This window comes from Capricornis sumatraensis, chromosome 22 (assembly GCF_032405125.1).
Source record: "Capricornis sumatraensis isolate serow.1 chromosome 22, serow.2, whole genome shotgun sequence".
NCBI classification, from domain to species: Eukaryota; Metazoa; Chordata; class Mammalia; order Artiodactyla; family Bovidae; genus Capricornis; species Capricornis sumatraensis.
The window spans coordinates 47,593,426-47,611,760 of NC_091090.1; the positions used below are offsets into that span (position 1 = coordinate 47,593,426).

An 18,335-nucleotide genomic window follows, 5' to 3' on the forward strand; every position below is an offset into this window, starting at 1 on the left:
TCAGGGTTACAGTGTCTTTAAATTTCACCCATTCCCTTTCTGTTTAATAAAATAAATTTATAGCTTTAACCTATGACTCCACAGATAGCCAGTGTTTTCTTTTGCAATGGTTGTTGAATAAGCCCCTGAAATATTTTCATTTTGCTTCTGTTCAGAGCACAACCCTGGAAGGATCTAGAAATCAAATTATAGGCTAGTTTGAGTAGGAGGGAAAAAAATCATTTTTAATAGTCAAGCTGGAGCAACAAGAACCTACGGGAACCACAGCAGCACATGTTTTGGGGGGATTTCAGGATATGACTTTTCCATTAGTTTTTAGATTTTTAAATCAGTGATTTTTGTCATGTTCTGTTAAATATGGATTTCACTTTTGATTTATCAAAATTGGAGTTTTGATGCATCACTGGTCCTTGAAGTGAAAGTGCCAGTCAGAGAAGGTGGCTCCCTGAAGCCCTTGCACCCCGCTGTGGGCAAGTGTATTCCCATCAACCCCTCCCTCAGGACCCCAGTACAAGCAGGAGGGCCAGGGTTTGATGGCTGCGAGTTCAAAGCAGCTTCTGGGCCACATAATCTCATGGCTTACTGTTGAGTTATAGATCTATTTTTTATTAAAATATAATTGTATGTACAAGGTGACAGTGCTCACATTTTACGTGCAAGCCATTTTTCACACTAGGAGTTCTGCAGATAGATTGCTGGAGGTGCAAGGAATTCTGTTTGTCCACCTTAGGCTATGAGCTACTGTCCAGGTACCATATCTCTCATAAATTATTTTCAACAGTCTCTCGGGTCTCCAAAAGATGCCCCGTTCCCTCCTTACACCATTTTCCCTGCCATCTGGAAAAGGCTCCCAACACTTAATAGGAACAGACACAGGCAAATCCACCTACTTGCTGAAATGTATTTGTAGCCCCCAGATCAATACTCACAGCACTTTCACGATGATTTATGAACACATGCCAGATGAGGAAGCATATGAATTACCAACAGGCATGTTCCCAGCTTCTTGTTTCAGCTCTCATGCTAATAAAGTCTCCTCTCTGCTGTCTCCTTGGGGCCACATTTTTTGCATTTCTGTGCTCTTTGGAGTGATTGTTTAAAATGGCCCCCAACTCCACCTTGCAATGCAGGAGACACAGGTTGGATCCCCGGCCCAGGAAGATCCCACATGCTGCAAAGCAGCTGAGCCCGCAACTACTGAGCCTATGCTCTAGAGCCCAAGAGCCACGACTATTGAGCCTGTGTGCTACAGCTGCCGAGGCTCCTGTGCCTAGAGCCTGCGCTCTGCAACAAGAGCAGCCACTGCAAAGAGAAGCCCACGCACCCCAACTAGAAAGTAGCTCCTGCTGCCACCACTAGAGAAGGCTCACATGCAATAACAAAGACCCACCACCTGCCAAAAAAAAAAAAAAAACAATAATAATACTAAAATGGCCCCCAAACATAGTGCCCAAACTTAGTGTCCCAAGCACAGCAGCTGTGTGAAATGCCTTACGGAGAAAATCTGCATGTTCCATAAGCTCCATTCAGGTGTGAATTCTAGCATCATTGGCTGTGAATTCAATGCTAATGCATCAGTGTGATACATAACATTAAGTACATTTCAGCAAAAACACACAGACTGTAAAATAGGCGAGGTGGATCAGAAGATTCTCATCCCTGCTATCACCCTTCTTTAAACAACAGCACTTTGACATGTACACATGCTTCACTGAAAATGGATAACCAACAAAGAGCAACTACCTAGCCAGGCTCTGCTCAATACTACGTAACGACCTAAATGGGGAAAGGATTTGAAAAAGAGTAGCTACATGAGATACGTGTGTAACCGAATCACTTTGTTGTACACTGAAACGAATACAACTTTCTCATCACCTATCGGTTCAGTTCGGTTCAGTTCAGTCGCTCAGTCGTGTCCAACTCTTTGTGACCTCATGAATCACAGCATGCCAGGCCTCCCTGTCTATCACCAACTCCCAGAGTTCACTCAGACTCACGTCCATCAAGTCGGTGATGCCATCCATCCATCTCATCCTATGTCGTCCCCTTCTCCTCCTGCCCACAATCCCTCCCAGCATCAGAGTCTTTTCCAATGAGTCAACTCTTCACATAAGGTGGCCAAAGTACGCTCAGCCTTCTTCACAGTCCAACTCTCACATCCATACACTCCAATACAAAATAAAGAGGTAAAAAATTAAAATAAAGTGGAAAAGAAAACAATAGGAAAACCCCCAAAACACACATAAAACAAGGCTAGATGTTGGTTGACTGATGCAAATGTCACCAACGGCTCATGGGAACCCAACCTTTATTTCCTCTGGGGGCACTGTCTTCATCAATTCTATGTGCAAACAGCAATTCTGTAGAACACAGTACCTCCAATAACAAGAATCAGTTGTAACTGCTATTGCTGTCTTTTCTGTTTCCCAAAAGGCATATGCCTACTTTTTTTTTTCAGAAAGGAAATTGGAAACAAAACAATTCAGAGAAGAGAAATGAATACTTTATAAAGAGAGAAAATGAATCCTAGGGTAAACTTTCAAAGGAACTGGGGTTCGCTGAGTTCACAGAAGAAATGCGCTTAAGATCCTTTCCAATCTCCCTTCCAACAGAGGGCCAAAGAAGGGAGAGATGGACCCACACTCACGCAGATAAGACGGAGCTGGAACCCGGGGGAACATTTTACCGGTCGGGGTCATGAAACTTCAGAACACAGAGTTCCTCCCCTAGACAACTTCCAGAGAAGAAGAGAAAACTGATATTCACAAAACTGCTCAACTGCATTCGAAAGTTCCAAATCAGGCACTCAGACTGGCTTTTTACAACTCTGGGATCCTATGAACAGCATTCACTTGTGAGGGGCCCCTGCTAAGCTGAGAGGCGAGGTCTGTGATTATGGAATGTTTTTACCCAGAACAGAATTCACTCGAATGAATAAGCCTGTATAGGGTTTAAAGCTAGGCCACTGGCCATACTCTGACCAGTATTTTCCAGGCTGCATTTTCTGGAAAGTGAGGCTGTATTTCACGTGTGTGTGTGGGGGGGGGGGGGGGGTGCAATTAGTGGTTTGTCTTTCTTATATTCACATTTTAAATTTATGTAAGGGCATATTAGTTAGCATTTTGCCTTTTCTCTATGGGATTTATGATCACATAGATAACAGTTTAAAACTACCTGATCTTGGGTAAGTTATTTGACCTCCCTTCCTTCTGTTTTCTCATCTGTGAAACAGACATCCCCATGTCTGCCTCACCAGGTCCGTTAGAAGATTTTCTAGTTTAAGTGGCTCTTCCTCCCTCCGGCTGGCCCCAAAGCCCATTTTCTCACCAGTAAACTGTAGGTTCCACCAGGATGGATACCTTATCAATGTGAGCCTCCCCCTTAAGCAGGAGCTCAAGAAGGGCCTGCTGAATAAAGTTCTGTTGGAGCATCATTCTCAAGTTTAATTCCTTCAAAAAGTCATCACTGCTCACAGAATGAAGCTCAAATTCTTACAGGGTCACAAAAGCTGCTTGTGAATCCGCTTGCGCTTATTAAAGACAGGTGATCAGTTCCGGTCATTCTCCTCCCCACTCCCAAGGCTACTGGACCAGCTGGGCAAGTAGCCTGGACAAGGGGAAGACGGAGTGCACGGTGGAGAAACTCGATCATGCTGGAGGAAAACTCCCTTTTTTCTAGTTGGTCGGCCTTATGCAGCTTGTGATGACATCGTTTTCTGTTTCGCCCTGAAGCCACAGTGGACAGAGCAGCCGCTCTGAACGCCAGGCGCGAGGTCTGCGGTTTCACCGGATGCGCTGAGCAGCCTTGCCTCCAAGTCTTTAAAGGAATTGCTGTTTCTTTCTTGGGCTCCACACCATTTCCCTGGAGGATTCAGCGTAAATACCACTTCTTCCGCAAAGCCTCCCTGACCCCAGGAATAGAGTTCATGGTCCCTAACTCTCCACGCTTGCCTTTCGCCTAGGGCCCAGTCATTTCCTCGCTCAGATATTTAGCAATTATTTATTAAGTGCCTGCTGGCAAGAGGCCAGTTCAGTGAGTCCGCAGGAGGGACTCGAGTCCTGCCTCTTGGACTGACGGTAGATCCGGGGAGGTAGACATTAAATACAAAGAGTTTGGTTTTAATTTTGAGGAGACCACACCCTGCTGTACCCACTCCAGTGTTCTTGCCTGGAGAATTCCAGGGACGGGGGAGCCTGGTGGGCTGCTGTCTATGGGGTTGCACAGAGTCGGACACGACTGAAGTGACTTAGCAGCAGCAGCAGCAGCAGCACCCTGCTGTGAAAGTGTCTATTAAACTGGAATAACATCACACTTCTCAGACTGTGTGGTAACTGCCTGATTTCTTGTGTATCCCTTTAGGAGATGACAGGGTTTGTGAGCTCTAAATTTCAGTTTTTCTCAGAGCTGTAGCCCCAGACCTGAGCGCAATACACTATATGCATTTAAGACACTATAAATGCTGTCACGGATGCTGTTCAGTTCCTAAGTCGGGTCTGACTCTTTGTGACCCCGTGGGCTGCAGCACACCAGGCTTCCCTTTTCTTCACCATCTCCCTAAGTTTGCTCAAACTCACATCGGCTGAGTCAATGAGGCCATTCAACCATCTTGTCTTCTGCCACCCCCTTCTCTTCCTGCCCTCAATCTTCCCCAGCATCAGGGTCTTTTCCATCGAGTTGACTCTTCGCATCAGGTGGCCAAAGTATTGGAGCTTCAGCTTCAGCATCAGTCCTTCCAATGAAGATTCAGGATTGATTTCCTTTAGGATGGACTGGCTTGATCTCCTTGCATACCAGTAGCCATGTTGCTGTCTGGAAACTGCTCCTAGAAGGCTCTGCGATTGCTCACTTGTCACAACACAGGATTTGGAGTATGCCTGTCCACAATCTTCATGTGTCCCTGAATAGATAGACATAAGGGGCACAGACGTCAAAAAAGTTCTGTGAAGCTCAGCTCAGGGCAGTTGCTTTTAGCGTGTCTCCCTGGCCCCTCCCCTGGCCCCCTGGCACCCACAGAGCTGGCACCACGTGTGCTTTGCCTGAAGCCCATTCATACCAGTGTGCCACCTCTCCCCGGCAGCTGCAGTTTTAGCTTTCCTTTCAGTGTCTAGCATGAAAACTTGTGTGCTCTGTAAAAGGAATTTCAGATTAATTGGGAAAAGTTAGTGGAAACTGAAATACAAGGTCCCCCACGGACATGTGAACCTCATGCCTACTAGCGTTTAGGTTGTAGTTTTGTGACAAAACTGACTTGGGTAGCCTACATTCTTTTGCCTGACTTGAATACCACAAAAAAAAACCACTTTGACATGAAAAGAATGCGAGAGCCTGGAGGCAATCTTGGTTTAGCCATTTCTAAGGTAATGGAGATGTGATGGCTTGGGAGTCAAGAGCCGCAGGTGCTGTAGAACAGCTGGCTTAGCGCCTCCCCGTCAGCCTTCACCGCCCCCTCCCCTCCTGCTCCCCTAGTTCCCAAACACCCCAGGCTCCAGGGCCCAGGATCCCTGTGCCATCTGTTCCGTGTCCCCATCTTTGTGTCTGAGTCTCACCTTCCCTCCTGCGCTCAGCCTGTGCGCGTCACGGCCCCAGCCAGGCTGCTGAGAACTCTCTCTGGATTCCCAGGTCCCTGGGCAGCATGGACTCTTAGGGATGGGTGGAGTCAGTGTGTTGTCTGGAGTCATGTGCAAGAACGTGGGTGCAATGGGAGGACAAGAGTGGACGCATGTTCCTTGGCTCTGGGTCACAAGGAAGAGCATCAGAACATCTCAGGACTGGGAAATCTCAACTCTTGGTGGCATCAAATGAGGATGTGATCACCTGTGTATATTGGAAACTCCTAGAGTCAGTAGGGGGCTTCCCTGGTGGCTCAGATGGTAAAGAATCTGCCTGCCAGTGGAGGAGACTAAGGTTTGATCCCTGGGTCAGGAAGACCCCTGGAGAAGGGAATGGCAACCCACTCCAGTACTCTTGCCTGGGAAATCCCATGGACAGAGGAGTCTGGTGGGTTACAGTCCATGGGGCTAATTTTAGTCCTTTATGAAACTCCTCAAAATTGATGCTTAAAGAGCATGCAGCACCTGCTGTTTGCAATAGCATACTAAAAACAAATATCATATATAAGAAATCTAAAACAATGGTACTGATTAACCTATTTGTAGGGCAGGAATAGAGACACAGACAGAGAGAACAGACTTTGGACACAATGAGGAAAGAGAACGTAGGACAGAATTGAGAGAGTAGCATTGAAACATATATGTTACCATATGTAAAATAGGTACGTAGAGGAAAGTTGCTGTTTCTATCGAATTCATTTGGTTACAGAGTGCTGATTGTATTCTAGAAAGCATCAAGAACAGGGATTACTCGAGCCAGACATGGGTTCATGCCCTCATGGATCTGACGGTCGATGGCATGCCTGTGTCTCATCAGGGAATCACCCAGGAGAGAATGTGAGGTTGTGTCTTCAATGGTGAGTTCCATGGTACTAAGCCAGCATCTCAGATCAGAGTGCAACTTGTCCTCTTGTTGTTCAGGTGCTAAGTCATGTCCAACTCTTTGTGACCCCATGGTCTGTAGCCCGCCAGGCTCCTCTGTCCATGGGATTTCCCAGGCAAGAATGCTAGAGTGGGTTGCCGTTTTCTTCTCCAGGGAATCTTCCCGACCCAGGAACTGAACCTGTGTCTTCTGCACTGGCCGGCAGATTCTTCACCACTGAGCCACCTGGGAAACCCGACTTGCCCTCTTGCGAGGTATCAAAAAGGGTCATGGATATCTCTCTGAGTGAGATTACATTTCTTGTGACACAAAACCATTATGGTCAGGATTATTCTTTCGTAACAGAGTTTATGTCCCCTTTGTTTCAGTTTTTTAAAAAATTTGCCTGTTATGCCATAAGGCTGCCAGGTGAAACCTGTAAGCTGGAAATTCATTGTAAATGTTAGCTTCCTTCCAAGACAGTATGGTACTGGCACAAAAACAGAAATAAAGACCAATGGAACAAGATAGAAAGCCCAGAAATATACCCATGCACCTATGGGTACCTTATTTTTGACAAAGGAGGCAAGAATATACAATGGGGCAAAGACAGCCTCTTCAATAAGTGGTGCTGGGGAAACGGGACAGCTACATGTAAAAGAATGAAATTAGAACACTTCCTAACACCATGTATGCATGCGTGCTAAGTCGCTTCAGTCGTGTCAGACTCTGCACGACCCCATAGACGGCAGCCCACCAGGCTCCCCTGTCCCTGAGATTCTCCAGGCAAGAACACTGGAGTGGGTTGCCATTTCCTTCTCCAATGCATGAAAGTGAAAAGTGAAAGTGAAGTCGCTCAGTCCTATCAGACTCTTAGCGACCCCATGGACTGCAGCCTACCACGCTCCCTCGGCCCTGGGATTCTTCAGACAAGAACACTGGAGTAACCCACCTCCTAGAGTAACGTAAATAAAAACAAAAGTAAACAAGTGGAACCTGATTAAACTTAAAAGCTTTGGCACAGCAAAGGAAACTATAAGCAAGGGGAAAAGACAACCCTCAGAAAGGGAGAAAGTAATAGTAAATGAAACAACTGACAAAGGATTAATTTCCAAAATATACAAGCAGCTCATACAACTCACTACCAGAAAAATAAACAACCCAATCAAGAAGTGGGAAAACGGCGACCTAAACAGACATTTCTCCAAAGAGACATACAGATGGCTAACAAACACATGAAAAGATGCTCAACATCGCTCATTATTAGAGAAATGCAAATCAAAACTACAATGAGATATCACCACACACCAGTCAGAATAGCCCTCATCAAAAAGTCTACAAACAATAAATGCTGGAGAGGGTGTGGAGCAAAGGGAATGCTCTTACACTGTTGGTGGGAATATAATTTGATACAGCCACTATGGAAGATGATATGGAGATTCCTTAAAAAAAACTAGGAATAAAACCACCATATGACCCAGCAATCCCACTCCTAGGCATATACCCTGAGGAAACCAAAACTGAAAGAGACACATGTATCCCATTGTTCACTGCAGCACTATTTACAAGAGCTAGAACATGGAAGCAACCTAGAAGTCCATCCACAGATAAATGGACAAAGAAGCTGTGGTACATCTACACAGTGGAATATTACTCAGCCATAAAAAGGAACACATTTGAGTCAGTTTTAATGAGGTGGATGAACCTAGAACCTAATATATAGAATGAAATGACTCAGAAAGAGAAAGATAAATACCATATTCTAATGCATATACAGAATCTAGAGAAATGGTACTGAAGAATTTATTTACAGGGCAACAATGGAGACACAGACATAAAGAATAGACTTATGGACATAGGGAGAGGGGAGGGGAGGATGAGACGTTTGGAAAGAGTAAAAAAATAAATAAATAAATGTTAGCTTCCTGGCTTTTTAAACATGGCTAGATTTTGAAATTGGAGAAGGAAATGGCAACCCACTCCAGTATTCTTGCCTGGAGAATCCTGTGGACAGAGGGTCCTGGTAGGCTGCTGTCCATGGGATCGCATACCATCGGACATGATTGAAGCAACTTAGCATGCATGCATGCGTTGGAGAAGGAAATGGCAACCCACTCCAGTATTCTTGCCTGGAGAATCCCAGGGACAGAGGAGCCTGGTGGGCTGCTGTCTATGGGGTCGCACAGAGTCGGACATGACTGAAGCAACTTAGCAGCAGCAGCAGAATTTGAAATATCAAACATACGACTTCAGGACTTTATATTTTCTTATAACTTTACAGGCAATTTCTGGGTTTTTTGTTTAAGGTTTTTTTACTTTTTTTGATGCAGATCATTTCTAAAGTCTTTATTGAATTTGTTGCAATATCTTTTCTGTTTTCTCTTTTGGTGTTTGGCCACAAGGAATGTGGGATTTTAGCTCCTTGACCAGGAATTGAATCCCCAACCCCTGTACTAGAAGGTGAAGCCCTGCACTGGGCCTCCAAGGAAGTCCTGTGCAAGGTCCACTGTTTTCAGTCACTTATTCACCTGCTCAACCAGTAACTCTGACCCTAGACATGTGCCACACCTGGTGCTGAGTATTCAGGGCACAGAAGTGAGCAGGAGATGCCAGCTAACAAGGCCATGTACAAACAGATACAGAATTAAAATCACAGTGAGGGGACATCTGTATACTTATGGCTGATTCACTTTGTTATATGGCAGAAGCCAACACAATATTATAAAGCAATTATCCTCCAGTTAAAAATAAAATTTAAAAAATGTTATAGCTGGCTCACATTTTAAAGAGACCTAAAGAAATCCTATGGACAGAGGAGCCTGGTAGGCTACAGTCCGCAGGGTTGCAAAGAGTGGGACATGACTTATAAACAATAACAAAGAAACAACCTCTAGCAAAAAATGACAATATCAGTGCCCCAAAGTGCATTGCAAAATGAGTCGATTCAGGGAGCTGCTGCCTTTGTCAAGGCAAGAGTCACATCTCCTCCTCCAGGTCCCCTGCCAGCAGATAACTCCTCCACCCATCTGTCTCTGCTCATGCAACAGCATGGGAAAACCACCTCTGTATATCTGATAGGCAGAATCTCAACTCCATGTAGAACCCAGTTCCCAGGAGCCTGGGAAAGGCAGCCTCAGCCTCAGTCCTTGCCCTTCCAGGAGGAAGTTGGAACACTCATCGAGTGGCCCTCCCCACAGTCAGCCGCAATCACCGAGGGCAGAGCAGGGAGGTGTCACAAGCCATGGTGTGCGAGATCTGCTTTAGATTGGGTGATAAAGCAAAGCTGTTATGAAGAAGCCGCCTTAAAGCTTAAAGCTGTATGTAGAAGAAGGAAGAGGACACAGTCAGTGTGTGCAAAGGCCCTGTGGCAGAAATTTGGCCAGGACAGAAAACAAGGAAGGAAAGGAGAATGTGAGGCGGGAACACAGAACAAAGCCTGAGAGTCCTTGGAAAGGTGGAGGGGTGATGTGCAGAGCCTGGTGGGTCCAGGCAAGGACTCTGGACGTTACTCCACCTGCAGTGGAAGCCCTCCAAGGGGTCTATAAAGGAGAACTGGGATTGTACATTTCATTACTACACGGCCTAATGTGTTGTAACTTATTGTCTATACTCTCTGCTGCAAGAAATAAAATATCTGACCAAAAGGGGCTTAGACAAGTTCCTTTCTTACCTAACAAGAAGCCTAGAGACAGGCATTTCCAAGATTGGTTTAGTTGCTCAGCAATGTCCAGGCTTTGGGTCAGCATCTTCAAGATCTTGGGGCTGTTCCCACATGGTCACAAGACAGCGGCTGCAGTTCCAGGCATCATATGCCTTCCCCATGGAAAAGAAAAAAAAAAAAAAAAAAAGACAAGCAGAACTCTCTCTTCAGAAATTAAGAGAAGAAAGGTATCTTCCTGAAACATTCAAGTTCCTTTGGGCACAATCAGGTGCCATTGATCGGCTGAGCTGCAAAAGACACCGGGAAAATGGCTCTCTGCCACGGTCAGATTCTACGGTGGGAGGAAACCTCTGCCAAGAAAGGGCAAGGATGGAGTGGTTTTGATGGGGAGCTGGAGCGAGTGCCAGAGCTGGATTCCTATTACAATAGTACTCTCCATACACGCCCATGTCTCCCACAGGGGATGAACATCTCAAGGTTAGGGATGACCCAGAAAAAAGTGGTGGTAGCCTAGACTCACCTAGGGGGGTGTGTGTGTGTGTGTGTCTGTGTGCTCAATGGGGTCTGACTCTTTGACCCCCATGGGCTGTAGCCCACCAGGCTCCTCTGTTCATAGGATTTTCCAGGCAAAAATACTGGAGTGGGTTGACATCTCCTTCCCTAGGGTCATCTTCCAACCCACGGATTAAACCTGTGTCTCTCACATCTCCTGCATTGCAGGAGGATGCATTTCCACTGCACCACCAAGGAAGCTCCTCACCTAGCTGGAGAAGGGCATGAAATGGAATGGTTAAAATAAATCCACACTTGTATATATCAGTCATTTTAGTTTCTTGCGTAATTGTGCTACTTGGAAACTTTGTTCATAAATGTATCCATAGGACTTCCCAGGTGGCCCAGTGGATGAAAATCTGCCTGGCAATGCAGGGGACATGGGTTCAATCTTTCAGTCCGGAAAGATTCCACATGCCGCAGAGCAATTAATTAAGCCTGAGTGCCACAACTACTGAGCCTGCAAGCCACAACTACCGAAGCCCGCTTGCCCCAGATAGAGCCCATGCTCCACCACAAGAGAAACCACCACGAGAAGCCTGAACCCACAACTAGAGAGTCGCCCCCACCTACTGCAACTAGAGAAAGCCCTCACGCAGCAAAGAAGACCCAGTACAACCAAAAATAAAGAAATAAATAATTTTTAAAGAACAGCGGCATTAAAAGTAAATAAATGTATCCATAAACATATTGGTAAGTGATGCAAATCAGTGATGTGGTATTTGCAATACACTATTCTGGGCAGGAGCCTTACAGTGGGGCAAGGCAGCCTGACTAGCACTCTGTGTCTGCCTGGGGGTGTGCAGACGACGCCCCTCAGTCTACTTTACGGCCGTCTGACCACTTGTGCCCTGGATGTCCTTCCCCCTCTACCTGCCAGGACGCCACGGTGGGAGGATCCTACCCGGACGATTGTACGTTTTGCAGTTGGTCTTATGAAAAATGGATATTCCCTTTCTCAATTCAGGAACAGCATTTTAACCTCCTCATCTAGTCCCATTCTTTCATCATCTCAGAACCCCCATTCTTTCCAACATCTCAGTTCCCTATTTCTCCCTCCCCCATAGGGGAGGGAGCAAAGTCATAGTTTCCTGTTGTCGTTTGCATGAGAGAAAGGCAGACAGGCACACCCTCTGATAGACACTCTGTTCTGTTTCTTTCTCCTGCTTGTTGGAAATATGCTAATGACTGTCAGACCCCAAGGCAATGACAAATCTGGAAGGCTACACTCTTGCCCACTGAGATGGAGTGGGGGCTAGTCAGCTGCCTCTTTTGTTCTCATTACAGACTTCGCCTATTGTATTCCCAACGCCCTTGACCAAATCCCTGTTTGGGCTGCTCTCCATCTGGGAAAGCAAGGTTTACAGACATCTCCGCACTCTGACTGCGGTTTCGTGACCCCAGTTGCAAGAGGGGCTTATTGTTAAGTAGAATAGACTCCACGCCCGAGATTTGTTTGCGAAATGTCCAGTGGAACATGTAGAGAAAAGGCAAGAGGCAGAGGGACTGATGGGCAGAGAGGAGAATTTCTACAAAGCCCTTCAGCTAAATAAGAGATCAGGTGACCGACCAGAGCGGGCGGCTCAGCGGAGCCGGCCTGAACGTTGGGGACCTCGGCCTTCCTAGGAAAACCCAGATCCCAGCCCCACCAGAAGCTGAAACAATGGCCTCCAAGCCTGAGAAGAGGGTCACCTGGTCTTTATCACCCTGGTGCCCCCACATCGAGATGAGGCTGTGGTTGAGGAGGTGAGGCGAGCAGCTTGTGAGGCCCGGCCTGGCCGCCCCGCTCTGTTCCTGGATGCCCCCTGGCAGGGCTGCAGCCCCAGGGCCGGCTGTTCCACCTCAGCTCTCCAATGGAGGGTGTTCGCTTCCTCCTCGCCCCTGGACGTTGACGATGCGCTTCCAGACCTGGACCTCCTCCCACCTCCGCCTCCGCCCCCTCCAGCGGACCTGCCCCCTCCTGACGAAGAGCCCCTACTCTGCGATGGGGGCATCACTCATTTCAGACTAGAGCAGTTGCACCCGCCCCTCCCCCACCCCCACCCCTGCCACAGGCCCTGGTGGAGGGGCCTCCACTGCAGCCTCGGCCCAGTCATCTCAAGCCTGCAGAGGAGGAGCTGCCGCCCCCGCCCCGAAGAGCCTGTTGGCTTCCCTGGGAGAGAGGCCTCCGCAGACATCTGTGCCTTCTGCCACAGGACTATGGCCCCCGAGAGCTGGCCGTAGAGACCATGAAGAGGCAGTACCCGCCCAGTACTTCATAGACGTGTCTGCTGCCGCCAGCTGGCCGGGCAGAGCTTCTACCAGAAGGATGGGCGGCCCCTCTGTGAACCCTGCTACCAGGACACCCTGCAGAAGTGTGGCAAGGGTGGCGAGGTTGTCTGGGAACACATCATCCGGGCCCTAGGCCAGGCCTTCCATCCTTCCTGTGTGTGCCCTGCGCCCGGTGCACTGGGGAAGAGAGCTTTGTCCTGGACAGTCAGAATGAGGTGTACCGCCTGGACGACTTCTATAGGAAGTTCGCCCCGCTGTGCAGCATCTGTGAGAATCCCAGCATCCCCTGAGACAGGAAGGATGCCTTCAAAATCGAGTACGTGGGAGGAAACTTCCATAGAGTTGCTCCCGGTGTGAGGACTGCAGGGTCCTTCCATCTGTGGAGCCCACGGGCCAGGGGTGCTACCCGCTGAACAACCGTCTCTTCTGCAAGCTGTGCCACACGAAGCGGGGTGCTGCTGGGGGCACCGCTGGGCCAGGGGGTGCGGCTGCACACTAGCCCTGCTTGTCGGGGCCCCTTCCCTACCTTCCCGACCTGTTCTGGCATGCTTTCCTTTCAAGCCACACTCAGGGACCAGCTTGCAGCTCCGCCCATCACTTCGGCCTCTGAGCCCTGGCCTCCTCCCAGCTCAGAGCACCCTTCAGACTCTCAGTGGTTCCTTCTCTCCTCTGGGCACCAGAAGGCTTTCGTACTGTGAACGTCATGCCCGGGGGTCCCACCTCCACCGCTCTGGCTCCTCTTGAGCACTGGCCTTGACCTCCATTTCCAAGGGTCAGTTGGGTGAGTCTCCAGCGGGCACCCTGTGTCCATAGCAATGATCCATGAGCTCTGAGGGGCTTAGCTATTAGAGTACAACCCCAGAGTCCTTTCAAAAGCACTACTTTTAACATTTGAAGGTTAAATGATGAGAAACATACTTTGGATTTTGGGGGAAGGTGGGGAAATACCTTCCATTGTGCATAAATGTACAAGACAGTGACCCTCCTGGTGGCACGGACTTCCCACCTTGGGGCCTTGTTGACATGGGGCTCAGGGCACAGCAGCAGCAGGAGCAAAGGGTGACACGCTGACACCCAAGGACGATGTCAGCAACTCCTCCACCTGCCTTCTGGCGGCGCCTCCCGTGTGCAGCAGTGATTCTGCAGACACAGATTAAGCGCCTGTTGTCTGCCGGGGAGCGGAGCACAAGAGCCCTTGGGTGTTCCTCCTGCAGCCTTGATGGGGACTGTGCTCACACACACACACACACACACACACACACACACACACACACACTCTCCTCCAGGACAGTAACAGGGGTGTCCCCCAACCCCTGCTTGGGCCCTTCAGCCCAGGCTGCCCTGTGACCACTGCCCACTCAAGGCCACACCTCTCAGATTCTTTTCCCTTTTAAGAAAACATCACTTGTTGCTTTGTAACTTCTAAGACACCTTGTAGGTCATGAACACAGGAACCAAAAGGTGCTTTCTTCCCTGGGGTCCTCTCAATGTACCACGTGCTCTTAGGAGGATTCTCGGAGCTCCAAGAGCCTGGAGGGTTTCTGTGTAGGGCCCCTTAAGGGCTTCAGACCAGAGCAGAGCTTCTTGCCCAAAGCTTAGAGCAGCGAGTCCCAAACTCCAGGCTTTCCCATAACCTCCACAATTTTCATCATATGAGGACCTCCTGTTCTCTCACTTCCTTAATGTTTTCTTTAACTGAACATCCTTTTTCTTTTTACTCACTTACCGATCTAGTCTTTTGCTAACTAAGCAATATATCCACACAGGCATATGTTGATGTGCTAGTTATACATGAAAATGCATAACTTTTCCCCAAAAATAAAATAAATAAATAAGAGATCAATTTATGAGAATATCATGCTACGTTTTTAATGTTGTAAAGTAGTGATAGCTCTCCTGCTTGCTTTCTGGTTGCTGCACTGAGATTTGGAGCTTTAATGCTCAAAACTTAAACCTATGCCCCCCTCTTCTGCCTGCCCCCGCCCCCCATACACCCCAGCCCCACCACCATCCTGCCTCTGTAATTCTGGAGGTTGATGTGAATGGTGAAACAGGGGTAGGAAAAAATGAAAGAGAAACTGGAAGAGAGTTGAATACAGAAGGGAAAATCAAAGGACTTTAATCAAAGAATATAGTCAATGGGCACCCCACTCCAGTACTCTTGCCTGGAAAATCCCATGGACGCAGGAGCCTGGTAGGCTCCAATCCATGGGGTCGCAAAGGGTTGGACATGACTGAGTGACTTCACTTTCACTTTTTACTTTCATGCATTGGAGAAGGAAATGGCAGCCCACTCCAGAGCGCAAACTTTTGGACACAACTGAGCGACTGAACACAGATGCACATTTTCTTCATGTTATATACATATATGCATAGTATTTATAAATGCTTAATATTATCATATAATAGATAATGCATATTTATTTGTATACATACAGAAAGCTTATAAATATGATATATGTAGAGTTTGTTTTTGACATCCAAATCCTGATACATTGTTGCATTACAGAAATATAGTCTCTCAAGCAGAAATGAGGATGGTGAAGGTACAAAGGGGATAAGGGGATGATGGAGGCACGGCACCCATAAACCGTGATTGTTCCATCACGTGAATACGTCGCAGCTTATTTAGCTCGACTATTACTCCAAGAATTTAAGCTATTTCTTTATTTTTTGTTTATAAATATCAGTGCAACGAAAATTGTATTTCCTCCGATAGTTTACCTAGGAGTAATTCCTAGAGGCAACTTAAGAAAGCAAGAATATAAATATTTTCATGAAACAATTCAAAATGCCCTTTGACTTTCAAATACAATGTACACGCTTAGGTTTTGTTGTTTAGTCGCTAAGCCATGTCCGACTCCTTCACGTCCCCATGGACCGTAGCCTGCCAGGCTCCTCTGTCCATGGGATTTCCCAGGTAGGAATCCTGAAGTGGGTAGCCATTTCCTACTCCAGGGGATCTTCTCGACCCAGGGATTGAACCTACATCTCTTGCGTCTCCTACATTGGCAGGTGGGTTCCTTACCACTGAGCCTCCTGGGAAGCCTGTGCTCCCTGGTAGGTGATTCTTTCCTATGTCCCTTTCTGCTCTGCTTTATGTCCTGGCAAGTTCACCGGTGAGAACTTGATGACATTGCTGAGCCTTTTTGTATAAACGAGAAGTTTCCATGGTCTATTTTAAAAGAATAATGAAAAATGATGAAAGAAAATGGAGGCCAATGGGTTCACAGTATCTCCTCTCCTGGGTTCTGGGGTTTTGCCGCTTATTAGCTGTGTGTGCGGAGAAGGCAATGGCACCCCACTCCAGTACTCTTGCCTGGAAAATCCCATGGACAGAAGAGCCTGGTAGGCTGCAGTCCATGGGGTCGCTAGGAGTCAGACACTACTGAGCGACTTCACTTTCACTTTTCACTTTCATGCATGGGAGAAGGAAATGGCAACCCACTCCAGTGTTCTTGCCTGGAGAATCCCAGGGACAGGGGAGCCTGGTGGGCTGCCATCTATGGGGATGCACAGATTTGGACATGACTGAAGCCACTTAGCAGGAGCAGCAGCAGCTGTATGTGACCTTGAGTGAGTTACTTAACTTCTCCATGCCTCAGTTTACTCATCTAAAGAAAGGAGATGGGCCTACTTCTTATGGTGATTTAGGAGGATTAAGAAAGAAAAAATATATTTATAGGTGATTAGACAAATAGCTAGCCCCTGGCAAGCATGATATAAATGTTAGTTGTCATTATTATCATTATCATCTTTTTCTGGAAAATTGCTCAGAAGATTGGGAGACATTAGGTGATTCAAAGCACTCAACTGAGTTAATGGAATGAGTAAATCAAGAACTAGAAAAAAGTAATTGCTACTGTCTTGTTTCTTCTATTGAAAGATTAATATTAATGAAGCATTGATTTAATCATTATGGACTTTCCTTCTTATAGGGAATTGACAGCTTCTTCAGAAGCCAAAAGAAACTATACTCTTTATTATTATTATTATTATTATTATTATTATTATTATTGGGGGGAAGTAATGGCTTCAGGGTCTTCCCTGGTGACTCAGCAGTAAAGAATCTGCCCGCAATGCAGGAGACTCTGGTTCGATCCCTGGGTCAGGAAGATCCCCTTGGAGGAGGGCACGGCAACCCACTCCAGTATTCTCACCTAGAGAATCCCATGGACAAAGGAGTCTGGCAGGCTGCAGTCCATAGGGTCGTATAGAGTTGGACACAACTTAGTGACTAACACTCTGGTGTGGTGAAATCCGTCTTCAGCAGGCACACTATGTCCCAGTGTGCATGCTACGGAAATCGTTAGTGGGAATTAAGACCTCAGGCTAAAATGAAACCACACAACCAGCAATTAAAATGAGGCAACATATAGGCGATCCATCCAGGTGCTTGGCAATCTCTACTGATCAAGGATGATTTGTTGTACTTAAAAAGTCAGCTGAATCAGAACAGACTTTTTTAAATGCTTCTGAAAATTTGATGTGACATTTTTTCCACAGGATCCAATTTCCTCAGGTTTTATTTGATCACTGATGGCAACCCCCTAGGTTTATTAACAGGTGGTGTTGCTGGGTTAATTACGGGAAGAAATGAGTGCAAATCAGAGACCCAGGTGAGCACGTCAACATGCAGTCACCTTAAATCGCCAGTGATTTGCTACAGCTTCTCAGTCAGCTGCTGGGCAAAGGGTTTGGACAGCAGTGGAGCTGGATGCAGGGGCTTCCCAGCCGGTGCGGTGGTGAAGAATCCGCCTGCCAACGCAGGAGACGCAGGAGACACGGTTTTGATCCCTGGATGGGAAAGATTCCCTGGAGAAGGAAGTGGCCTGGAAGTACTCTTGCCTGGAAAATTCTATGGACAAAGGAGCATGGAGGGCTACAGTACCTGGGGTCACAAAAGAGCTGGACATGACTTCACAAGAAACTAGGCAACAGCAACAATGAAATGCAACATATTAGCTTCCTGTACAGGCTGTGTCGCTTCAGCCAAGTCCGACGCTTTGCGAGCCCCTGACCTAACTGACCAAGGCAGTAGGTCAAAACTGCCATGCAAAATATTTTAAAGAGTTCTTTTAAATGGTTTAATTATATTATTTAATATATATTATATTTATTATTTAATATTATATTTAATAAATATATTTAATAAATTGGTAGTTTACAAATACTGATTTCTAGAATCCTCATAACAACCCTAAGGGGTCAGTAAATTTATCACTCAGAAGGCACACAAAAGTAACTCACCCTCTATCACACAACTAGCAAGAGGGACGACTCAACATGGGCAGCCTGGCCTCAGACCTAAGGACTTCACCACTGTATGATGCAGGAGGTCACATCCTGCTTGCCTTTGCTAAAAAACTTTTTCTGGCTT

At 47.0% G+C, this 18,335-nt stretch overlaps 1 pseudogene; it reads left to right on the forward strand.

Annotated features, from left to right (window-relative positions):
* The first annotated feature begins 12,347 nt into the window (after positions 1-12,347).
* LOC138097998 (filamin-binding LIM protein 1 pseudogene) lies at positions 12,348-13,454 on the forward strand (annotated as a pseudogene).
* Positions 13,455-18,335: the final 4,881 nt, after the last annotated feature.